This window comes from Cupressus sempervirens, chromosome 5, assembly GCF_028749045.1.
Source record: "Cupressus sempervirens isolate cs-2001-9-10 chromosome 5, ASM2874904v1, whole genome shotgun sequence".
NCBI lineage: Eukaryota > Viridiplantae > Streptophyta > Pinopsida > Cupressales > Cupressaceae > Cupressus > Cupressus sempervirens.
The window spans coordinates 924,624,928-924,644,101 of record NC_143122.1 but is presented as its reverse complement, the minus strand read 5'-3'; the positions used below and the strand labels follow the sequence as shown (position 1 = coordinate 924,644,101).

Here is a 19,174-nt window from a genome sequence, read left to right as displayed (position 1 = left end):
CATACCTGAAAGATGGTGGCCCTCACATTCTAAACTTCAAAATGCTATGCAAATGGTCCAAAATTGGAATGTTGGTATTGATGATATCAAAAACCTATGAAAATATTTACAGTAATCAAAATACTTTATCTCAAAGTCCTGCAGTCACCGACTGTAGCTGGATATCAGCAGAATGTGATCTCAGTCAGGCACAATGCATCTCCATCTCGCATTTCACTTAATGAACATCTCGAAATGAGCTTGGTATTGGTGGAGGAGATATAAATGAACCCAGCACAATTAACTTCAGAGAATAGAAGAAAAAAAAAGTTCCTATAATCCAATTGTGTCATTTGTAAGAATGCAAACAAGGGATGTATGGTTCCCAAGGTTGGTACCCCTCAAATCATTATCACCCTAAGAGATGCCTCCTATTGCTTCAGTCAACTATACCACACTCAATAAAATGGAACTTGGGTCCCCAAATTTCATGGCAGAGTTAACGGATTTGCCTAGATATTTAATTTGTAATAGACAGTTCCAACCAACCAACCCCATTTCCTGATCAATGAATTTATAATATGCCATAGATAATATAGGCATGTTGGTTCAGGGACTTGGGTGAAGATGATGATGAACTAGTGAAAATGCCAACCAATTTAATCTGGCCATAGATTTTTAACCCTGAGGAAAGACTAGATTTCAGAACTAAATGTCACATCAAATTGTGTTATGATAACCAAAAGGATTGCATGTCTGGACTCTAAGCATCCAATAGTCCCATCTTGTTTGTCCAAGACAATGCAAAATTAGAATATAGTTTCTCTTTCAACACGTCCAAATAACAAGAGCAATATAGGCAAAAACACACTATTTGCAGGATTCAATGTGTCACAGAAGAGATCAAAATCAAAAATCAATTAATACTAGCACTTGCACCAATAAGGTGCAATGGTAATGGCTATGCTGATAGTAAGATATGGTTTGAGTAATAATTTTTATGATTTGAATTTATTTACTAGAGAATCAGGAAAGAAATAAATATAGCCTTTCTTGGAATATTCAGAATAAGTATTTTGAAAAGTCTTTTGGTAATCTACAAATGTTGAAAAAAAAGAAAGAGAATATGAATGAGTGGGCCATTTAATTTAAGTTGTCAAAGCCTTGTAAAAATGATTTCATAGTAGCAAAACTATTAGAAGTGCAGATGAGGTGTCAAAATCTGAGATCAATTATCTAAAGAGAATCAATGACTTCAATGGGGAATTTTATGAAGAGAACGTTAAATAGGTTTAAAAAATGTAATGCCTTAAAATAATGGTTTGTAATATGTATCTTTTTTTATTTAATGAGTAATGTTATCGGTAAAATCTATATTGTAGCCAACGGGTAGAATAGTATCCGAACGGGCGCATGACGCTTGAGTCACCCCTTCGAGAAGTTATATGTACACTGTCTGAGATAGACTTTGGATCATCATTGTAATCACTGTATTTGGATTGTAAACATTGAGTGCATATATGAATAAAGTATCTGTTTTGCGTTGTATTGTGCTATACTACATGTGTTAAGTATCTTTACCCTATACGGTAAACATTTGGCGCCGTTGCCAAACGTACTTGGAACGAAAGAATGTGATGAAGATTAATACCGAATATTCTTAACAAAGATAGGAACAAGGTAAAAAACAACGACGAAATACATACAACACAAGAAGTTTTAATTTTAGCATAGCAAGCAGAGCGCAGGTGGAAGCTTCAGCAAATTGCCGACAGGGACCGAAGGGGTGAAGAGGCATAGACGGAGGGAGTGCACTCACCTAGTAGGCTAAGGAGTGCCGAGGAATTGTTGGAGGAGACTCGACAATAATTAAATTTGGTGGAAGAAATGAAGGAGTTCCTTAACCTATATACGTCGAGGGGAGAGTGTCCGAACGGAAGGGAAGCAACTCGCACAGCTCGAAGTGCCGAGGGAGCACGAACGTGGAGTGAACTCTTTGTCCTTGATACACCGGACGAATGGATATAGGCGGAGAATCGAACAACCTCACTTGAAGAAGACCTTTCACCAAGCAACATGTTTGTTGGAAGCAAGTCTGTTATTCAGAGCAGCGCGGTTGTGCAAAACAGCACGGATACTCAGAACAACGCGGGTTATCAAAACAGCACAAGTGCTCAAAACATCGCAGGTGCTCAACAAGTACCTAAGAATCAAAAGAAAGTAACGATGGTAGGTCCCAAAGAAAAATTACCCAAGTTTAACAGTGATGGTACGACAGACCCAATCCAACATTGCAAAACATGTGAAACCATATGGATGGCAAATGGCATGACGAACGAGGACGATTGGGTCAGACAGTTCCCAACAACCCTAAGGGGTGTGGCAATAGATTGGTTTTCCGGCGCCAACCCTTAGATACTGACTACATGGGCAAACATTAGAAAAGAGTTCATGGCAAAGTTCAGATTGCTTCGGGACAATAATGAAATAGTAGCACAGATATATAGTACTAAGCAAGGGAAGAATGAAACAGTACGGGCCTATGCCAGATGACTAAAAGAGCTGGTTGGGAAGATGGAAAGTCAACCAACAGATGGTTTGAAAAAATGATGGTTTGAAGAGGGGCTATGGCCGGCCCTTAAAAAGAAGATGAAGATTGTACCACCTGCGTCGTACGCCGACGCATATAGTCGTGCAATGGATCTAGAAAGTGAACAGAAGACAAGTAAGAAGAAAAAGCATAAATCCTCGGATTCAAACAATTCATCATCTGAAAGTAGCAGTAGTGTTGAGGAATCAAACAAGAAGGTTAGAGCATTACAGAAAGATATGCTCCAAATGATGAAAGAATTTAAGAATTTGAAAAAGAATCCGAACACAGTAAAGGGAGGAGAACTGTGGTGCACAGATTGTAAAGAGGATGGCCATACAAAGGGCTCATGCCCAAAGAAACAGTTTTGTGACATCTATTAGGTGGCGGGACATTCTCTAAAAGAGTGCCCGTTTAACATGAAATCAAAAGGACACCAGCAGGTGTTACTAACGCAGGAAGTGTCCAACAGCAATAACACAAGCAAAGATGCAACTTGAAATAAATTTATTATGAGATCATAAATTTAATATGAGATTGATTACTATACATTATATTATTAAGATGCTATAAAACTTTCGTATAAATGTTTTTGTTATGATATATCATTAAAGAAATGTTTCCTTCAAAAATCTAAGTCTAACTTGGAACACTTGTTACTCTTGTGATTCAAAAGCTTGATCAATCATTCAAGATAACAAAAGAGGTCATCCAATTTATTAATTGCACTTGATAAGAGTTATTTCTTAAAATTTAATGAGTTCTTGAAAATTAATGCTAAATATTTTTTAAATAAACTGAAAATGAATATATACAGTTTAAGTAAAACTTCGTAGAAAATTCCCCCATAATATGAAACATCTTTACAGTGTATAAAAGTATTGGGACATGTTGTATATAGTTATTGGAGTGCAAAAATGTTACTTCAAAGCTATGCAGGCTTATTTATCCTTTCTCATGTCCTTCAAAATATTTTTGGCTTGTTTGGTTCCAAAAATACAACTAACATACAACTCAGAATATTTAGATTACTACACTAATAAACAAATAAGGTCTAGTAAATTTTAATAATCTTCAAATAAATAAGAACAAATAAATTTTCAAATAAATCTAAATTTGAAAGACGTAGTTTATTTTGATAAAAGAAATTTGATATAAGTAATTAACATATTTATTTTTTGAGAACATGAGCTAAATTAGGTAGCATTAATTACAAATAATTTTATATTTTTTATACAACCAAAACCAAATTATATGATTATAATATTAATGTTACACAAACTATTTTTAAAAATAAATTTATTTTTCTGAAAATTATTCCACTAACAAATCTTGTCATAAATATGGTCCTGGCAAAGAACAAAAGTAAATAGACAACGTATATATGTGCTCAAAATCAAAAATCAATTTAAAAAATTTTAAAACAAACAACATACCCAAATCATGTTTGCTTAAAATATAAATTCAAATCTCAAACGAAAAAACAAAAAGATGAAGGGAAGTCCACTATCATAACACTAACCCATTTAAGTGCAAAATAAGAAAACTCAAAAAGATGTGTTATTTGTCCAATTTAAATTTTATATTATCATTTAATTTAAATACGTAAACTTTTAAATTCAAATATTCGGGCAAAATTTCAGGTTTTTGCAAAAAATTCAGGTCTTGAATTTTTTGTTTGTTCAAATTTAGAGATTGTAAAGCTTACAAGGGCTTATTCAAGCTTTATATTTAATCAACTTAATTCTTGAGAAATATACACGCTCTATCTTTCAGGAGCCTTTGATGTATTATTCCATGGCTGTTTGCTGTATTATAGCAAATGAGAATGAAGAACAATAATTATCCGGTACCAACAGAGATGCACATTCAATTTTCTTCTTGAAATGACAGGCAGTACATTTTTTCTTCATTTCAGATTTTGGAATTTACTTTCATAAAATGATTAAGGGGATTCCATCTATTTGGGCTGGTTTTGGCACTCATTCTTCTGCCACTCCAAGCTCTCAAATCATGGCGCACTGTTGTTAAAATCGGGTAGCATTTAGAAGCCTTGAATTTACAAATCACAATCTAGTCGACCAGCTTACAGATCTGGCTCTCTAGACCAGAGGATTAAGTGTAAATGGGCTGAGAATTTTCCTTTATATTTGAAAATACTAAATATTATTAAGGGTTTGTGATTTTAATCCTTCATTGAAACTGACATATCTGTAGCGCCTGTAAATTTATTTCAATTTAAGATATACAAATTCATGTTTAGTGTGGACATAGATAAGTTTCGGTTCACTTGCATGGAAAAGCTGCAAGATTCTGAGACTCAAATTTTACATAGATGATTGATAAAAATCTTCAAGCATGAAGTTAGATGCCAAGACCTCCCTCCAATTTTGATTTGCAGTGTTCAAAACAGGATCTACATTTGAAGGGGGGGCTTTGGCGATAATTTCTATGGTGGCAAGAGATTTTCTACTGGAACAAAAAATTTCTCTTAGTTCAGCATCATTTTTATGCTATGCGCACCAAGGGAGCAACCGACATCGCCGAAAGGGACATCGGAAAATGTCTTGCAGGCGACCAGAAAATTTTCCCGATGATATCAGAAAAAACCTCTTAGCAACCTGCTTATCTGCTCTAGCACCACAATACTTTGTCACCAACTCTTGCAAATGGTGCTAAATTTGGACAGCCAGCCTACAGTGTTGGTCAACAAACTGAAAGCAGTCTTGTCTTGAAAAATAGGTGCACTTTGTGTGCATCGTGATGGGAGTTATTTGGTGTAAACTTGTGCATTCATTTATTGTTATAGATTATAGTGCACTCTAGATGAATGGATTTTTTATTATTCTTGCTATGTTTTCTTTAGTCTCTAATGAACTATTAGCCGATAGGCTATTTATATTGGAGTAACCCCTGACGGAATTCAATTCCTCACTAGTGTTGACCTTAGAGCTCGAGCTACCACATAAATCGCAATGTTGAATGTAGCATAGAAAAGATCACTTGAAAGAGTTTCAAAGTGTTAGTACAATTATTGTCATTTTATTGAGCAATTATAACTTTTACATTTATGCAGGACCATCCATCTTATAGACTATGTTAAGACTCAAATCTCTAGTGCCATTTTTCGCATGAGACCCATCCCTTCTATGTATCTTGACCCTTTTAAAACCCACCAATGGTAATCTAACTGAGATAGATTCAATGGTCTTCTAGGATTCAAAAATGCCCAGGTGTTGCCCTATGCCATCCCCCATATGCTAACAGTCACAAGAAATCAACTGAAGTTCCAAGTGTTAATCATATTTTTGGTATATCATCCGAGTCTAAGTAGTTATTGAAGTTTTGGACTTCCTCATGCAAGCATCACTTTTTGCCCAACTATCTTTTGTTCTATTGACTTATCAACTTTCATCTCTGAGAGTACCATTCTACCTAGGTTTGATTCTCTTTACTTTTTTGGCCCCTCAAACTTCCCCTTCCCATCATGGCATCTTCTTTGAGTCCAACTCTAACTTTGTTTTTACTGAAGTCAAACTTCCTCCCTCCCAAAACTTGTCATGAGCCATGCCAAATCCCCAACCCTTGATAATCTGAAACTCCCCAATTTTTCACTGTTTGATCTCACCTATCTCCCTGTAAACCTAGAAGACCAACCGAAGTCAAACTTCCTTCCTCCCTAAACTTATCATAAGCCATGCCAAATCCCCAATCCTTGATAGTCTGAAATTTTCACTATTTGAACTCACCTACCTCCCTGTAAACCTGGAAGACCATTTTATGACTAGGATTGATGTCATAACTTTCCAAATTATGTTTTCTCCTGCCCAAAAACCACTACTCATCAAAATGGTCTAATATTACCTGCAACTTACAACGTTGAGACAAAAACAAACCCAAAAATGCAAAAAACAAACCTATGGTGCAAATCAAATCAAATAGTAGTTGTAAATCATTGTTTAATTAAAAAGATCCAGGTTAGAAATAAATAAAAAGCAATAACCAGCCCATATTGCATTTAATATGATGATTCGAGTTTCTAGACCCAGTGGTGTTTCCACCATCCCTTTCCAAAATTTCCAACAGATTTCTCGCCTCAGCCACACCTAACACATCAAATCTAGAGGTGTACTGAACTAATAAGTGGTTGGCAAATTTGTGGTGTGGTCTCTCATGCCTCCAACATAGATTTCATTGTGTTCACAAGCAATTTTGACACAATTTGAAACACAAATTGTGACATGTGGATGACTACAAACAACATACGGAAGATTCCTTGAAATTTTAAATCATGAGCAATTTAAAATCCCAAGGCTCCCACAAGTTGCTGGACTCTATAAAACAAAAGATATTTGTATTCCAATTTGTAGTTCATTTGAAGGGTAGTTCATTCAAAGGGTTGCTTGCAAAGCCAATATCTTAGTCTATAGATGCCTCAAGCTGTTTCTAGAGCATTAAACATTTAAGTTTTAAACTATAAATGAAGGGATAAAAGTTGTTAAACATAGGAAGGATTTGTAATGTGCATTTTTCTTTTGTAACAGATGTCTGTATGGTTGATTATGGTGAATCAAGCAAATATATAATTGCAACTTATATGTTTTCTTTGGTCACATTTGTTGACATGAATGTAATGAAGATTTGGTATGTGTATCACAGCACGTAATATATTACAAATGTTTTGTAATAACTATTTCTTTATTATGGGTTCTTTTAATTCCGATTACATATATTAAGTGTGTTTACTGCAAAAACATCATCTTTAATTTTTATATGACTATTGGCTAGTGCAAATGACATTTTACGTGATGTATTTCCTCCTTTGCTACACATGACTCTGTTGCCAAATGGAGCAGGCGATGGTTCATATCAGTTCAAGATCAAACATTTTTATTTAAACATCTCTGTCTCAATTGGTTGTAGGAGTAGATTAGTCTTAGATTAGATTATGTATGGAGTTCATGATTCAATACTGTTAACTGAGGAATTATTTTCAGTTGTCCTAAATGTTCATATTCAGAGAATCATTCACTATAAACCACCTTGGCACCGTGTCTAAATATCAAAACATTAAAAGAAATAATTGCCCGGGATTATAATAATTAATACAGCTGTCATCTAAAAGTGCATATGTGGTCTCCTTAAACAGCTAATTGATCTCAAGTTAGTGACAGAAATTAAGTGTACAGTTGCATACAGCTGGTGCTTGTTATAGTAGTGTTGCATTATAGCTAATTAAATAAATGTTAAGGTATACCTCTAGAAATACTACCCAGATTGCGCTCTCATTCATAGGCTTTAAACCATCTATAGTTAGTTGATGAATGCCTGTTTTACCTTCTTGACAATATATCCCTAGGCTGAAGGTACAACTACGGAAATTTGGTTCTGGTACAGAAAATATTGCTCATTTATCAAACATGGTCAAGATCAATGATACAAGAGTTGCCTAAATTCCAGCTTATGAAACATTACGAAATATACCAAATGGACACAGAAAGAAAGAGCTAAAGAAACAACAGATGAATTATAGAAAAAGTTATCAATTTCACTTCAAAAAATTAACGGTATGAGCAAAAATTGATTCAGATAACCCCTACTGCTCAACATGAATAGCATACTGTCTTCATCACACTTTGCATTTGTAGAGTTTCTGCAAATTCTATGACTGAATATAGACTAGATTCGACCTTCTTCCTTTCCTTGTGACTTGCTGAAAAAAACTTCAAAGTATTGCCTTCAATTGAATTAGAAATATAATTCAGAATTCTGTCTTTTAATTCTGCAAATCGTATGTGGGCAGCATCGACTAAGGAGCAGACTATTTGTGTTCTTGTGTGCCCTTAGACTTCAACCTTACCCTCTATAAATATTGAAATCAAGGGATATGTCCTTAAAAAGGACATGTCTCTTCCAAAGTTTATTTTGCTTAACCTCTAGAAGTCGGCGACTTTCCATGACTTAAGTAAGTTTAAACACAAACATAAACAAAGGAGTTTAAGTTAGTTTTTAAGTAATACACAAGGATTGGCGCCGATATCTTAAGGAGAACAAAGCAAAGTTTATTTTGCTTAACCTCTAGAAGTCGGCGACTTTCCATGACTTAAGTAAGTTTAAACACAAACATAAACAAAGGAGTTTAAGTTAGTTTTAAAGTAATACACAAGGATTGGCGCCGATATCTTAAGGAGAACAAAGCAACGACTTAATTCAATACTTATCATGCCATATCAAATCAGATTGATCTGTTATCAGATCAGTATGTTTACAAGTTACAGAATTAACACTCCCTCTTAACTTGATAATCATACTGAGAGATATCATATCTAGCAACATCAATAAAGATGAACAAGCAAAAATTGACACTCTATATCTATTTGACTCTTCTTAGCATGTGGTATCATATAACACATGATACAATGTCATATTACTACTAGTGATAACAGTATTGCAAAGAATACAATGTATAGGATAAATCTGAAGAGTAATTTAAGTTCTTCATTTATCCAAGTTGTGATTCATAGATACTGGTATTCCTATATCACAACATGATCCTAAGTTTAAGATCTACCAAAATACAGGTTAAACCCTAGAGAATAATAAAATTCTTCCTTTAACCGAATTCTGACTTATAGACATAGCAATGTCTACATCACTATGAGAAGAGACATGCAAGTTATATATTAACTCAAATTATATATGAAGACATAGCAATTTATTTCTTTAATACTCCTCCGCTTATTCAGAGTAGGATTGCTAGGATTCTTAGATTTCAAATCGGGTCTCTTCCTTTGTTGTACCTTGGAGTCCCTCTGTTCTTGGGTGCTCAGCGAAGGGACTACTGGCAGGGGATGTTGGATGAATCCTGGAGTAAGGTTAGTCACTGGACTTACAGATGGTTGTCTTCTACTGAGAGAGTGGTTCTGCTAATGACGGTGATGCAATCTCTCCCCATTTATAGGTGTTTTGTTCAGGTCCCCCCCTCTAATTTTGTGAGGGATTTCGATGCTCTATCTCAACAATTCCTTTGATCAGGTAGCCTTCTATCCTCGAAGTGGAGCCTAGTCAAGTGGGAATCTGTGTGTAGGCCGAAGCATGCAGGTGGCCTTGGTCTTAGATCGATGGCTCTTGTTGCTACGGCTTTGGCTGCCAAGTTATACTAGCGATGGTGCAATAGTCAGGACCAAGATTGGGCCAAGATTCTTACCCATAAGTATTTTCCTGGTGCTGATTACTTTGATGTGCCACGTCTTCCTTTGGTGGGTAAAGGCTCTAGTATTTGGGATACTCTTAAGAAGGGAGCCCAACTTGTTAAGGGTGGTCTCTTCTAGATTTGTAACAAAGGTTCAAATGCTCTATTTTGGTAGGACTCATGGGATGGCCACCCTCCCATTCTATCAAGCTTTCCCCAACTTCTACCCCTTTGCCATACTTTTACTAATGCAGGATGGTTTAAGGTGGAGCATTTTAAGACTATCAAGCGTCTGGGTCAGGTGAGGGTGACTTGTTGGAAGGATCCTCAAGAGTGGCCTGTTGGTGGCTCTATTGAGGATCGGGCTCTTCTTTCTGAAGTTTTGGAGAATAGGTTTTGTAGCTCCCTTACTAGGAGGGACAGCTTGGCCTAGAGTCCTAGCCCAAAGGGTAAATTCACTGTGGCTCAAGGCTATGCTATACTTGACAGGAATTTACATGGTTCGACAGAGGTGCACTGGAGGAAGAAGGTTTGGAACAACTATTCTTGGCCCAAATGTAATTTTTTCTTATGGTTGTTGGTTCAAAAGAAATGCCTCACTTGGGAGAATCTTCGCAAATGAGGTTTCTAGCAAAGTAACAAGAATCGGAATCGGATCGAAATCGGCAAGGCCGAATCAAATCGTGAATCGGCCATGAATCGGAATCGAATCGGCCATGAATCGGAAAATTAAAAAAACCCTTGAAATTTAGTGAGTAACTTATTTCATAAACCCTTTATCGCTGATTCGATTCACTGATTCACAAAAAATCGTTTGGCTTGAATCGAATCGCCGAATCGCATGAATCGCATGAATCGCCGTGATTCTTGGAACTATGGTTTCTAGGGACCTTCTGCTTCCTTTGTTCGTACAATGAGGACTGTGCCTCCCACTTGTTTTTTCTCTACCCTTTTTCAAAAGAGATATGGCATAGATGGTGGGAGGCTTCGTGTCATGGCTGTATTCATGCTACCTCTCTAATTGATTTTTGGGAAAGTTTGGGCAGACCTCCCACGAAGACTTCTTGCTTGCAAATTGTCTAGGTAGTTGGACCGGTTTTTATTCTCTGGAATCTCTCGCCGGAAAGGAATCGCAGAATTTTTTTTGATTCCAAATTAGGAAGCTTTCAGCTGTGGAAGTTGATTCTTAATAGGCTCCAGGAGACTATTTTTGCTAAGTGTGATAGGTCTATCTCTATAGATCCTAGTGATCAAGTTATTGTGAGGAATCTGAACCTGGAGGATAACAGTCAGGGATGCACTCTTGGAAAAAGACCTCGCCATGTTAAGCAGCGGGTTTGCTGAGATGGGAGGTGGACTCCTCCCCAGGCTGGGACCTTGAAGATTAATACGGATGGTTCTTCTCGGGGGAACCCTGGGCATGCTAGTATTGGGGCTATAGGTAGAGATAATAAGGGTGATGTGGTTTTTCTCTTCTATATTTACAAGGGTCAACATTCTAATAATCTGATGGCGTCAACATTCTAATAATCTGATGGAGGCCCTTGCTATTAAGACTGTTGTTGAGCACGAATGCTCTTTAGGGTGGAGGAAGATCATCTATGAGTCTGATTCTCAAATTGTTGTGGATATCCTGAACAAACAGAATTTAGAGGATGTTAGTTGGCAACTAGCCTCTTTGGCTAGACAAATTCTCAGTCTCTGCAATCTCTTGGACTCTGTCTCCTTTTGCCATATCCCTCGCGAATGGAACAAAGTAGCGGATTGTTTGGCAAAGTGGGCTTCAGAGAATGTGGGTGGATGGGATATTAGTGGTAGTGATGAGTTATCTTCTAAGTATTGTGAGATCATTGATCAGTTATTACTGGAAGACAGGAGCATGTAGTGTTGCTTTGGGCCTTTGGCCTTTGCCATGTAACTTGGATTTGACTGAATAAATTTTGACCCCTCTTTTTTCAATATTATGGAGAAAATAAAATAGTCATAATTGTTTGTGATTACATAAAATAACACATTAAAAAGTCACTAAAATCCAAAAATCCCATTTAGAACCCAACTCACTAAGGGCATCGGTAGGAAAGAGTTGCAATGGAGAAAACCTCCGGTCTCGCCCCAAAGTTCAAGCAATGGTTTCGCTTGACTCGCCTTTCTCCATTGCAACACTGAGTAAATTTTCCTCTGCATTATCTTCAAGGACTTCCATAGGCAATTGATCATTTCCATCATCCATTGAGCCACCATAATCCCACATCCTATGAGGTTCTGATTTGTAATCAGTAGAAGCTTGAGAAAAAAATCAAAGATGGTGATGAACAAAATAAAAATATCTTATTTAGTTTTTAACTACATACATAATAAATAAATAACTAAATGCATAATAAAAATAACTACATGCATAATAAATAAATAAAAATAAAAAATAATAAAAAATAAGTGAATGCATAATCAAAAATAAAAGTTTAATATAAAATATAGAGTGGTATGGAGTGATAAATATAAACCAAAGTTTCCATAAAAACACTCTTATTTTATTAAAATTCAAATTTAATATCTATTAATTTCATAAATAACTAATTGTTTAAATATCAATTTAACTTTCAAATTTAATATCTATCAATTTCATAAATAACTAATTGTTTAACTATCAATTTAACTTTAACTTGCTACTTGACATTAATTATAAACTTTTTTACTAATTTTTAACTTCACTTCAAAAAAAATCTTATCATAAACTCTACATCAAACTATATATTTAATTCATAGAATTCATAGAACTTGAAGTTTCCAAAGTTTGACTGCACAATAAAAAATAAATAAAACTTCACTTATTTTAAATTAAATTTTTTTCATAATTATTTAGTTTTAAAAAACTGACATTGCCCTTAAAGAATTTGCCCTGCTGCTACTATTACGATTAACTTTGATGTTTTAGTCCAGCTCGGTGCACCCTTCATCCTTATTGGGGCTTCAATTTTAAATTATTGTAACTGCATCAACACATTGAACACTGCGCATTCGAAACAGTGGTTTCATGACGGGAAACACATTTCCTGCATTGAAACGTGAAACGAGGCTTCCCCGTCACATTTCTAGCAACTATGGTCCACACACTCACAACTTCATCACAATCTTGCTATAAGTTGCCTCACATTTGGCACTTTGTCCACAGACTTAGGAAAACTCGCCCTTCAGCTGCTCCCCCACTCACTCCTTCGAATGAATGAAGCACTCCATCATTGAATGAATCAAAGACTTCACCACAACCCCTACTTATACCAATCTAAGCCACAAGTCAGCCCAGAATGATAAAAACTGACATTAAATACTTGAAGAGCCACAAGTTAGCCTACATCAACAATTAAATGTCCAGAAATTGATATCTGAGCAAAATCACGATATCTCCTAGCTTTGATTGAATTAGAACTCACACTTCGAACTGTGGGTAGTACTTTAGGTCCTCTACAACCCCTGAAAAGCGCATCCTCTCATTCATTGCGCAAAATTAGTGACATGCTCTGCAACAGGCACCAAAAAACCAGAAAACACAATTCCAGTAGCAAGGTACAAACAGCTCAAACTTCAACTCAATCCGTTCAATCTCTTTGCAATCATCAAGAAAGGTTCTCCAATGTGTCTCCAACACATCCCTAACCATGAAAAGCATAACACCACCAAAATCCAATCTCGATGCTCCTGCATCAATGCCCATGTCATGTCCCCTCTTTAGCTCCTTCTAGCAGTGATATGTGAGTTAGCCTATCAAGGAGTCTCGTAGGCTAACAAGAGTGATTAGAAGCTCAATCAGGGTTACAGTGTTCGGATTTGAAGTTTCTAATAGTGAGGGCACGATCTAGAGGAGTTCCTTAATTAAAGGAGGAGACCCCTACTTTCTAGGAGGTGTCGGTATCATCCAGCATTGAGGTTATAGGAGACCGTCCCCTGGTTTCAATTTCAGGAGATTTGGAGGTCTTCCTACTTTTTAGGGTTACCCCTAGATTTGAGGGATGAGACTATCGATTATTTCTTGATATCCAGCATCAATCACAGGTGGTGGCAAGTTCAGTTTCACCTTCTGATGGTGATCTGGCTATTAGTTGGCTCTTAGGGAAATATTTAAATATATTTAAATATTTCCCTAAGTAATTAAATATTTAAATAAGGCTAATTTATTAGCCACTAGGTTGAAATAAGGAGATTTTTTGGCTCCAGTTGGTCAATTGTGTTGGGGTGTGATAGTCCGTCGGAAAGTGCCAGACCTCTACTATTTGATTTTCAGCTACAGGAGCTTCGATGACGCTTGATACTTTTACCATGATTGAAATAATGTTTTTTCCTCTATGGTGGACGCCAATAATGAAAATAAACATTATAACCCAAAGTTTCCACTTAAGTCATATTAGGTCATTTTTAGGATTTGAATGCCTAGTAGGGAGTTAAAAGGAGAAGCAAAGGAAGGAAAGATTATCTTTTACATTATTCATCCATCATTTTGGGCGCTTGGCTCTAGTAGAGCATTCCTCCAACTAGGACGCCAACCCTAGGTTGAGAGAGTAAACTATTTGGGACGTAACCCTCAAGCAGCTGTGATTCAGCAAGTCTTCAGTACTATTTTCAGGCAGAAAGCAAGCAGTTTCAGCAATGGCAACCCTTCTTATCTGATCTTCAGCAGTAGCCGCCATCTCAAATCTGATCTTCAGCATTGGGCTGCCTTTCCTGCACACCTAGGCGTTGGAATAAGAACAGATTTGCTGCAAACCTGTAGCTGGCCGCCTATCCATATCTGGCATTGACTGTAGCTAAGGTACTAGGTTGCCTTTATTTTTGTAACAGTTATTATTGGGTTCGTTTGGGTATTCCCATCTTTCAAGTGCTGTGGTTTTGGATCATTACTATGCTGTTTAAATATTGCTATTACTAGTAGATATTGTAACACATCTATTTTGAAGAGAAAATATAAAAAATCAAACACCAAATTTCTGCACTTCTGTCTACTCTGTAAGAACACTTAAAAATTGCAAGAGAATTCTATTTATTTAAATAAAATTACAGTAGATTAGTGAATCAGTCTACTAGGGATATTTCAGCCATCATCTTCAAGTGTTGTGATTGAGATTAGATTTCTTTTTATTCCGGGAATGTAGAATACACCTTTGAGAAGAAGAGAATTTCCTAATTTTAGTTTCAAGGTGCAGTTTTCAATTCCTTCGACGAAGTGTGCGGAATTATCACCAATGGTAACTTCATCATTAACCTTTTCTGATATAGAGTCTAATGCTTCTTTGTATCTTGTTATATGTCTAGAAGACCCACTATTAGTTACCCATGCTTTACTTGAGATTTCATTTGATAGCGATGAATACAATACACAATTTTCAGGATCATAAGTATCTTCTTCCCTAGTAACATTTGTACAATTTGCTTGTTGTTTAAAATTCTCAGGACAATTAAATCTGTAGTATCCAAATTTTTCACATTTGAAACACTTTATTTTGGATAGATCTTTCTTGGGTTTGCCATTCTTTTGATTTCTCTTTTTCTTCTTGCCCTTATAGGAGTTTGTATTAAAAACATAAAGTTCTTCATCTTCTATTTTCAGTTTCCCTGCGTTCTTTAATTTTTTGGATTCTTCTTGAAGACAATCCCCCTTAAGTCTGTTAAAGTTAAGAAGTTTATCTCTGGCACTTATTCCTTGTGCAAAAGTTTCCCATGAATCTAGTAATCCATCTACCATTAGTGTTAATTCTGTGTCACTAATAATGGTTCCTATACTTGACAGTTCAACTCTAATGCTGGCAACTCTGAAGAAGTAGGAATTCATTGATTCTCCTTTCTTTATTTGTATGTGATTTAATTTCCTTTTTAGTGCGAGAACTCTAATTGCATTGTTGACCTCATATGCATTTAGTATTACATTCATCATATCAAATATTGTTTGATGTTTTGTGAGCATGGGTATGATATCATTTTTAACTCCATCTAATATGATTTGAATGGCTTTCATATTTCCTTTTGTTGGTGTAAATAATTATTTACTATTTACACTTACTTAAGTTTACTTAGGTTAATGCATCTTTTTATTATTTATTTATTAGTCACCTAGGAGTATGCGTACTCTTGTGAGTTGTCATGTTGACAACACAGGATTTAGCACCTCTTTTATGCACATGGTCTCTACAACACAGGAGTTAGCACACTAATTAAGCACATGGTGTCTACAACATCTCCACTTGAAATACACCTTGTCATTCTTATCCTCTCATCTAGAATGATAGATAAGACGTGTGCTTAGTTGTCATGCTTATCTTATCTCTTGGTTCTTTCTAGAGACATTCTAGGTGCTTCCTGAGAGGCCTCTATATACAGGCACTCCTAGTGTGTACATTCATCACAGCAATGTATGAGGACATACTCTGATATATTGATCAAACTCTTTTTTGGTATATAGTTATGCTTGTGTTCGAGTTCTACGATCTTGGGTGAATCTTTTTGCCCTAAGGCAAATTCTCACAAGGTATCAGAGCTATACCAAATTCTTACACCTTTGCTCCAGATAGATTTATGAGGTTCAACTGGTGATTGTTTGGATGCTTTATCAACAAATTGTTTTACTTCATTTTCTTCAAGAATCATCATGACTCTGAATTTCCAGGCATCAAAGTGTTCTTTCCCATCAAACTTGTCCTTGGATCTGATTGTGTATGCCATTGAAGATAGGAGATAGTTGTTAGATATATATAAAGTCTGATTACTGAATTTTGTAGAGCCTAGGTTCGACTACCAGAGCTTTGATACCATGTAAAGTTTTTGCAAATTCTATGACTGAATATAGACTAGATTCGACCTTCTTCCTCTCCTTGTGACTTGCTGAAAATAACTTCAAAGTATTGCCTTCAATTGAATTAGAAATATAATTCAGAATTCTGTCTTTTAATTCTGCAAATCATATGTGGGCAGTATTGACTAAGGAGCAGACTATTTGTGTTCTTGTGTGCCCTTAGACTTCAACCTTACCCTCTATAAATATTGAAATCAAGGGATAAAAAAGGACATGTCCCTTCCAAAGTATATTTTGCTGAACCTCTAAAAGTCGGCGACTTTCCATGACTTAAGTAAGTTTAAACACAAACATAAACAAAGGAGTTTAAGTTAGTTTTCAACTAATACACAAGGATTGGCACCGATATCTTAAGGAGAACAAAGCAAAGACTTAATTCAATATTTATCATGCCATTTCAGATCAGATCAATCTGTTATCAGATCGGTATGTCTACAAGTTACAGAATTAACAGCATTCAGCTGAACCATTTCTCGAAGAAAATTTTTGACTGGAAGGCTGACTATGCAGAAACAATTTCAAATTGAGATTTTACTTCCATGGGTGTCATGCAATAGGATAATAAACAATTGCTGTACAAAATTAATAGCTGTTCTAGAGTTCAAAACCAGCCTCCAATATAAGTGTTGTCATTCCTAGATTCAATGAATCAGAGAAATCAAGCTATGGCCATGGATCATTGATGTTTTGAACTAAGTTACCGGTTTGGATGCAGTTACGAGAAATTGTTATGTGGATGCATGGACAAATAATTGGGATTTGGATGTGTCTGGTACATGTGTATATATATACAAAAAAATTAAAGAAATAAACAGAGTTGTAACACTAAATAATTTGATAGCATGATACTTCATCATTGATCAATGCCAAATGCCAACAATAAATACTAAACGCCAATTGATAGTTCAAAAATATGCAAATATGAAAAAGGCCATATCCACATACACATTCATATCCAAACAAATCCACATCTGCATAAGACTGCAGGAGGCACATCATGCAACTTAGGTCTTAAACGAGAGAATACTACAAATTATTATTGCACAAAATTTAGGAATTCAAAGCAAAAGATTCAAAAGTTTATGGAAGAGGTTCCCATCACTTATCCCAGGACAACTCTTGGCAATTTCCAACAACTATTGATCAGAGAATTAGAAACATAACTAACATACATCTTTCTGGCACTAGGGCACTATGCCAACGTCAGACAAGTGACTCTCCAACTCAGTTTCTGTAAAAGACTCCTCTTGTCCCATGTACAATTTGGGAAAGACTACCTATTCACGGTAGCAGAAATTGTGCTCATAATTCTCTCCCTTGCAATCACTTCATATTGTAAATATCTGTATGAGTATGTACATCTGACCCAGTTCAGTAAGCCTCACTGACATATGTGGGACTAGAAAAAGTAGATTTCAGTTACTTGGTGCCCCACTGACTGCATGTAAGACTTAGTACGTGGAGCTTTTATGCCCAACTCGGACAACTTGCATGTGATTGACCTTGTTCAGTTAGCACACAACCCCACTCTTGTAATTATGTTGATGAAGACTTGTGAAACCAGATTTAATCATGGATACCAAATATGAAACCAATTTCGTTCAGATCCAGGTGGATCCATATTTTTCAGAATGGCCAAACTTGTCCAAATCATCCCATACTTCTCAATCTCTATAGAAAATTTACCAGATTAATTTGAAAATACCAAATTTGAGAGTGTTTTTATAACCTCCTAAACAAATTCAATTTTTTGAACCTGGTAGCTATGGTTTTAGTTGGTTAAGCAACCACCTCTCTCTCTCTCTTGCTGCTATTTGTTTTTGTTTTATGCTGTTGTCAAGTTATATCACAACTTGATCTGCCTCGTTCTTTATAATCCTGAATGGGTAATGTGTGATTGTCCATTTTTGTGACTTCAAAATAAATTGTGCCACTCAACATTGAGCATGATGCTTCTAGATTTGAAATTTTGAGCAGTTTTAATGCAACAGGATTTATATATCACCTTTTACAGCAGTAAGCTCTGTAAAATAAAGATTTTACCTATTAACAATTAAGGGCATGCTAGCAGCAATGCATGGACCGAGTTCAATAACTATATGGAAGTATATGGCAATTGGACTGACCATTTCAGTTTAACCATGAATGACAGCTTAAATGGATGGAAAACTCGGAAGTACACGCCTCCCACTTCAACTTTACAAAAGTGACAAGACAAGTAGTAATTAATAGTTGGTGTCTTAACCATAATTTTGAGTCTCTCTCAGCAAAAATTATGCCAAGTTAAAACATGATATTGAGGCAACATATAATAGGGACGATGAGTGGCATGTGCTGTCAGAGGATCATTTGCATCCCTGCCCCAAGGGCAACAATTATTCCTTTCATCACCACCTACTGTTGTCAAATAATCCATTTCAAAATTATGATCTACGTAGTTTTTTTAAGCACTTCACCTTCAGCCAGACAGAGTTCTTCAAAACTTTCCTCAAATTACGATAACTAATCAAAGATAACGTTTGAAGGGTGCCTTCCATGATTTCATGTCAAAAAGTAAAGTTGGAAATTTCAAAAGATA

The 19,174-nt window shown here is 35.9% G+C and overlaps 1 protein-coding gene across 2 annotated transcripts in view; it reads right to left on the bottom strand.

Moving 5' to 3' along the window:
* Positions 1–19,174, bottom strand: part of LOC149558984 (translocase of chloroplast 34-like) — a 50,520-nt gene that overhangs the window by 28,501 nt on the left and 2,845 nt on the right. The window lies entirely within an intron of this gene.